We start from the raw sequence: 7,208 nt of genomic DNA, 5'->3' as shown, positions 1-7,208 counted from the left end.
CTCCACTCACTTTCTCCAAATGACAAAATGAAAATTCGGAAACTCAAAAAGCAGCTTTGAATTACAAATAAAATGACAATTGATAAATAAATCCAAGCCAACTGTATTACCCGGTACGACTAGCCTGTTACTGGGGTAGGGTGATAACTTAGCGAGAGGAGGAGAAGGAAGAGATGGGCAGGCCAAATGTAGGAAGGAGGAGATGATCACAGATTAGTGTAAGGCGGGGGGGGGGGGGGCGGCAGGGGAAGGAGGTAATTGAGAGAGTGATGGGGAGGAGGAAATGGATATGGAAAGATGAGAGAAGAGGCGTCATACGGGGAGGGGGTGGGGGTGGGGGGGAGTGGTGAGGTGTAGATAGAGAGAGGGGGTGAAAGAGGTGAACAAAGAAGGGAGGGGAGGATTAGATAGACTAATACAATGTTGGAGTAAATACAAACACGAGTAGCAGCTGGTACTCAGCTAGTACTGAATAAAAGTCATTAGCTATGACTGCCTAAGACTTCAGGTATAGTGAGCCACCTTCATTCTGCCAACAAGATCTTGAAGGAACTGAGCCAGTTGAAGGACGAAGACAATTACGAGGGTTGTTCAACACAGAATAATCATAATTCTTTTTGACAACATACCTTTACTCGTTCTCATAATTTTGATGGTGCTTCTCATAGTAGTCTCCCATGAATGCGATGCAATTGTTCTAGCGTTTCTGCCAGTATTCAAATACATGCTGGAAACCATTTTTTGAGAGATTTAGAAAATAGCCTCGGCAGCTTTCACTACTGCATCTGATGATTGATAATGCCTCCCACGAAGGCGTTTCTTTTTGTCAGAGAATAGAAAAAAGTCACATGGGGCTAAATCCGGACTATAGGGAGGGTGAGGGATGCAGTTCACGTTGATGTTTGCAAGATATTCAGCAAAAACATTGGCAATATGCGGCCGCGCATTATCGTGGTTCTTGGCGCTTGTCTGGAACCGCGCAACCGCTACGGTCGCAAGTTCGAATCCTGCCTCGGGCATGGGTGTTTGTGATGTTCTTAGGTCAGTTAGGTATAAGTAGTTCTAAGTTCTAGGGGACTGATGACCTCGGATGTTTAGTAACATAGTGCGCAGAGCCATTTTGAACCATTATCGTGGTGCAGCATTCAGCCTGTTTCAAGGAAATGTGGTCTTTTGCGCCTGATATGGACTTGAAATGTTTTCTGGATGTTACTGATGTGTGTGCACGTATAATATGCTGATGAACCATTCCGTCTGTATCAAGGAATGAGATGACCATAACTTTCCCAGCAGAAGAAACCACACTGAGATTTGCTGTTTGCTCTCAGGATCAAAATGATGTAGCCAAGTTTCATCAGCAGAGATTACATTTGAAAGAAATTCCCGATATTTCTCTAACACCAACTTTAACTACATGCAGACACGCACGCTAATGTCCATTTGTCCGATAATCAACGGTCTTGGAACCCATCGGGCACAGACACGTGTTGCGTGCAATTTTTCTGTCACCAACGTGTGGTTGGGACCCAATGAAATGTTCAGTTTTTCAGAAAGTGATCTTAAGATAATTCGTCCATCTTCTCTTACAATGACAGCAGCAGTGTTGCTGTATTTTTCCGTAAGAAGCTGCTCCGTAAGAACCGGATCACCGGGTCCACCTTCCTATGAAATTCATTGTCTCCCCTCTCTAAACATTTTAAACTGCCTTCGAGCTGTACTGTAGGGAAGAACAGACTCTCCATAGGCCTCCTGTAACATTATATTCGCCACAGTTGAAGATTTGTTGAGAGGAAAGCCGAATTTCAAAGCATATTTTTCCTCGCGTGTTACCTCAATTGCAGCGGTAGTCGATACTGAACATGTCTGATTTTGCCCGCTTCTCACAGGCGGGAACCAGGAGCCCCAACAATGAAACTACTGTGGCGTGTTTGTTGCACTTTAAGCTAACAGAATACCATAAGATTAATTTTAGCGCGAGAAATTATGACCATAAAAATTATGTTCGATCTTTATTGAACAGCCCTCGTTAATCCGGAAGTCTACGTGGATTGTTAAATAGTGGCACCCAGCACCCATCTCGCAGACAAGTATGTACAAACTTCCTTGAGAAAGTACGCAAGTTTTCCGAATCGACAAGTTGTCAGTAGATTGATTTTGAAAGAATACAACAGCACGGCCAAGAGAAATATATAGTCACAACTCGATTACGTCAGATGAAACACTCCTTTTCCATCTTGGTGTGGAATTTAAGAGATTTAGGGAAAATAGTGGATGTAATTTCGATAGCTGAAGAACGACATACTCCTACACAACCACATTTTGATGACGTCATCGTTGACGCAACATAGAAGCGTTATTTTTCTTCCTTCCGGTGCAGTCGTCCAACGAGGCTTTATGCAGAAGACGTAGCGATCAGTGGGCCGCGCATTTGTCACGTGACAAACGCCACACCGATTATTCTATTACTTTATTTTGTCTGTTTTATCTCCAGTGTGCTTACGGCACTTACACAGCTGGTGAAGCGCGAAAGGCTTATCAGGGCACGACATAGAGAGCTTATCACTTCTGATAACTGTCCAGATAAGAAAAGAGAGTTCCGGACTTGGAGATCGATCTCTGCTTTACGTAAGCTATACTGCTCTTATAGAGGGGCGCTTGGAAACGTGCTGCAGTAGTGGCACGAGCAGTTCCAGTGCAGAACCGTGTGTGTACCTGGTAAGATGTGCTTGCGTCATATTTCTTAATCACTTAGGAATTTAGCTTCTCAGTGCCACAGCGAAGTGGACTCTGTGTTCTCAGGTATGGCAACGATTCATGAATTTTATTTTCGTTTTTAGTTACTGTGCCTAATGGTTTTACATAATCTACATTGTACAGTAAACATTGTAAACAACACAATTTAGATATCCTACTACTTCATTAGTTTTCGTTGTCACAGATAAAAAGTAAACTGGCTTGTTTTATGTTGTACAAACAAGAGTGCCGTATTACACGGCAATACTGTGACTTATACACAAAAGGGTTCTCGAATTGTACGTGTCATTCACGCCTATCAATAGCCACGTGTTTCACAATTACTCTCAGAAACTGAATATAATACCCTACCTTACAGGAAACACAAAGGAAAGGGGTATATTATGAAACGTCACTCAAAGCATAAAAATACAGTCAATGAAACAAAAATAAATAAAACTGAAAAAGCTCGTCCTGTTCAGTAAAGACATAGTGTAACAAAGACATTATGTCTTAACCTCAAGTTACTGAAGAAACGTCAATTGGTCCTTTAGTCTGATTATAATGTTTATCCACCCACCATCTGCGATTATATCCTCATTACACACATCATGTAACTTGAATGCACGATGTATTTAGTCAACCAAAACAGCTAACAACAACAAAAGCTGTGAGACTAATGCTCATCGTTGTTGAAACATGCTGTCAAACCACAAAGTATAGAAAAATTTTCTTAATTTATTGACAGCCCTTATATAAAGGAAATTAAATCTAAGCATCATGTAAATGAATAAATTAGAATGTAACCGTTGTATAGACTACCTCAGAGACTGTACGACCGATGAGAAAGGAAAAATTTAAATGGAACTGAATACTGTATTAAGTGTCAATGTTCTGCAGAATAATTGTTGCTGTGGCTTGTGTATTACCAAATAGAGATATACTCTCAACATTTTCTGGTAACTACAGATATGTAAATATTTCTGACAATATTTATACAGGGGTGTAATACATCAGCTTTCTCAAATTATATCTAGGACGAAAATATTTATCTTACAAAATATTATGCAACTTAGCACAATGACTTTAATGTGAAATATGTGGTTCTTAAGTCATGAGGTATCAAATTATAGCTCTTTAAAACCGATAGAAAAATATTTAAATATCAACTAATTAATATATAATTAAATTCTTTAAATTATGAACTATTATTTAAGTAAATAAACTTAATTGCATAACCATAAATGGTTGCAGAAATTATACCAAAATTAATTAGAATTACAATTCCAAATTTTACTTGGTAATTACATCATGTTACAGCTCTTACAGGCATTTAGTGGAACTAAATTCACAAATAATGCAAAGTACAAGTGAACAGATAAGCAAGAATAAAACATTACCACAACAGCCAACAAAAATGAAAAACAACTGAACTTAAATTACTATCTACATACTAAAAATCTACAAGAAAAATCAAATAGTTTATAGACTGAGGTAAAGTTTCTCTGTTAATTAAATATGACTTCTCTGTTGTATAAAACATAGACAGAGAAATAAGTCACTCTCAATACATCACAATCCATGGCACATTTAATGCTATTTAAACTAAACATCACAGTGATATTGATAGCATAGAAGTATACATCCTTATATGATAAAATGTATGTAAATTTAAAGTGAAATATTGAAGTCATATACATGATTCTATGCAGGGTGCTATGAAAATTGAAAAAATATGTAAGTAGGTATGCCCAGGATCTACTATAGTGTTGTTAGATGTTTGTCCGATATGTGTGACAGCTTAATAAATAGGTAACAATAATTTAACGGACAGGCAAAAGTTCACATTATAAATTATCACAATTTAATTAACTGATAATTATACAAGATTTCTCTAGAGTTTTGGTGTAACTCTGTATATGAGAACAGCATTAACTCTATGAGGAATGGAAATCATTAACTCAAATTTTCTCAATATATTGCTTATGAATCCGAATGATCACGAAATCTTGAATTTTTATAATTATTTGCTACGTAGATCACACTATATTTCGTTGACAAATTGTTCATCTCAGTTTACGTCTTACATGTTAATTAATATTTCGTGTTATTTTACTGTCAGAGGTTCCTTAATTACTTAGTGGGAAAACTCTGCATTATGTTACATTGAAAGATTCGATGTGTCTTGGAAGTATGTCTATTTCTTTGGCAGTAGTCGTACTGTTTCCGACGTTAATGACATCAAATGTACAGTCATTTTCATTAAACTGCGTTCATTCGACTTACACGCATTTTATTGAAAATTAGGATCGATAACAGAGGTGACAAGTCTTTTTCTCAGTGCCATTTTCTGAACTAAACTTGGACAAATGACGTTACACTTTGTCTGTTATTGTAATTATTGTACTTCGAGATAATATATATGATTTCAGCTGCTATTCTAACTTGTTTTTCAAAGGCCTAAGTGCCGATTTCCTGGATTATGATGAAGCCTGATAACGACTGTCATATTTCGCGTTGTCATCAGTACTTGATTATTATCTATGGTGCTTTGTAGAGGATTAGCGATTACAGAGGGCATTGTAGTGTTGTTTATGGCACGTTGCGCATGTAATTTATTTGTGTCCTTTACGCCAGTAAAAAAACAAGTGGTTCCTTCTTCTTGGAAATCCATGTGTGTACAGGTGATTTTCTACTTCTAGTCGTTCCCATTGATTAACTTCAGAGTCGTGGTAGACCCAGTGGACACTGCAAGTGACTTTCATTTCCAAAAGGCAACACAGATTGAGGATCACGTGGGACACCATAGAAAACTCTGTCCGAACAGTACCGACCGACCGCGCGTCAATTTCAGCCGGTAGGCGTCACTGGAAGAAAATATGCAGCAGCATGTGGTCAGCACTTAGCTCTCCCTGCCGTAGTCAGTTTCCGTGTCAGTAGCCGCTACTTCTCAATTAAATGGTTCCTCAACTGCCCTCACAAGGACTCAATGCACGCCGCATGTCATCAGCGCTGCACTGTAACGAAATGTCATCCATCCAATTACTAGACACGCACCAACGTGTTAACTACGGACATTTGACGGGAAACGATGTTACGAGTGTGGCAAAACCATTGGCCCACTCGTACAAGGGATATTCAAATTTGAATTTATACTTACTCGTGGAATTCGAAATCACATCAGTAACTGAAATTGCAGGGTAGCAAGTGATCTTACCTCGACAAGAATTCAGTTACGCGTTACAACATTCTGGACAGCATTCTTTTGTAGCTTCTTGTAATCGATTAGAAGATAACTGTGACAGTCGGATGGCAGAGCTTAATTCCCTGGGCTAACAATCACTCACATGAGTGGTGAACAACAAAAATTTTATTAAGTCGCTGGTCAATCCTTGACGGAATTTACTTCAAACGTACATCCACTCATTTATAGGCACTTCGTAAGCCACAGTACCTAATGTGGAGGAGGGTATTTAGTGTATCATTAACATATGCCTGAAATACCATTCTATTGGCCGATTGTGAGTGGCAATAAACAATCAGACTTCCTTGTGATTTTTCCACAATATGTGAGTCTGCCATCCAGCTTCACTAGAATAAATATGCATGCCTGTTCCTCGATAAGATGCTCCAGTCCTCCTACATACTTGGAGGCTGTGGATAACTCCAGTGACTGATCGCTTAACATGTAGTCAAGCAAAATAGGAACTTTTCATGTATTCACATATAGTACGTTAAATTTATTTACGATTCAACTGGTAAAATTAGCACAAGGCGCTGATTATCTACAAGTGTCTGTATTTTGCAACAAGTTTTTGACGATGTCAACTCCCAGCACAAAGCTGCATCGTCGACGAATAACCTCATGGTGCCATAGAACAGATCTTGTGGGGCAGGTCATCGTAAGGTGCATCAGTCGCTTTCCTTGTTTAGGACTATGCCTCGTTAGTAAATATGGTGTGACATCTGTCTCTTAGACGGTCGTCTGACAAGTCACTGAGCTCACGGAATTGACGGTGCGGACCTCGATCGATGGCTTCCTTAGAGTGGCATCAATCTCTACACTAAGAGAACATGCGGAATTGGCCCTTAGACGTCACAAGAAGCTGATACGGCAGCATAAAAGGTAGCAGGGCCTAGCGTCTATTCAATAGAGTTGCAGTAATAGTTGAAAATTTCGACCAGGGAAGCTCAATAACTTCGGATGTGGCTAGACATCAGGGACTTCTCTACCATTTAAAGATGTCCAGGTCGATTTATGGTGATGTGATAATGAAGTGGAATCATGAAGCAACTATCACAGCGTAAGCAAAGCCAGGCAGACCTCAAGAAATGACGTACAGGGACCGTCAAATCTTCTGGAAGATGGTTGCAGAAAAATCGCATGAAATCTGTGGAAGGTAACAGTTGTGCTTTCCAACGTGTTACCAGTAGTTCAGCTAGCACAATAGTAGCGCGTAGGGAGTTAAAATTAA

General features: G+C 39.3%; 1 protein-coding gene across 1 annotated transcript in view; it reads left to right on the top strand.

Moving 5' to 3' along the window:
• The first annotated feature begins 2,699 nt into the window (after positions 1–2,699).
• Positions 2,700–7,208, top strand: part of LOC124622572 (ATP-dependent translocase ABCB1-like) — a 163,805-nt gene continuing 159,296 nt past the window's right edge. The window contains exon 1 of the mRNA XM_047148320.1: positions 2,700–2,715. The gene's annotated coding sequence lies outside the window, so the exon portion shown is untranslated. The remainder of the gene's footprint in view (positions 2,716–7,208) is intronic.

This window comes from Schistocerca americana, chromosome 7 (genome assembly GCF_021461395.2).
Source record: "Schistocerca americana isolate TAMUIC-IGC-003095 chromosome 7, iqSchAmer2.1, whole genome shotgun sequence".
NCBI lineage: Eukaryota > Metazoa > Arthropoda > Insecta > Orthoptera > Acrididae > Schistocerca > Schistocerca americana.
The sequence above is the reverse complement of the archived record's forward strand: the minus strand, read 5'-3'. Positions and strand labels throughout refer to the sequence as shown.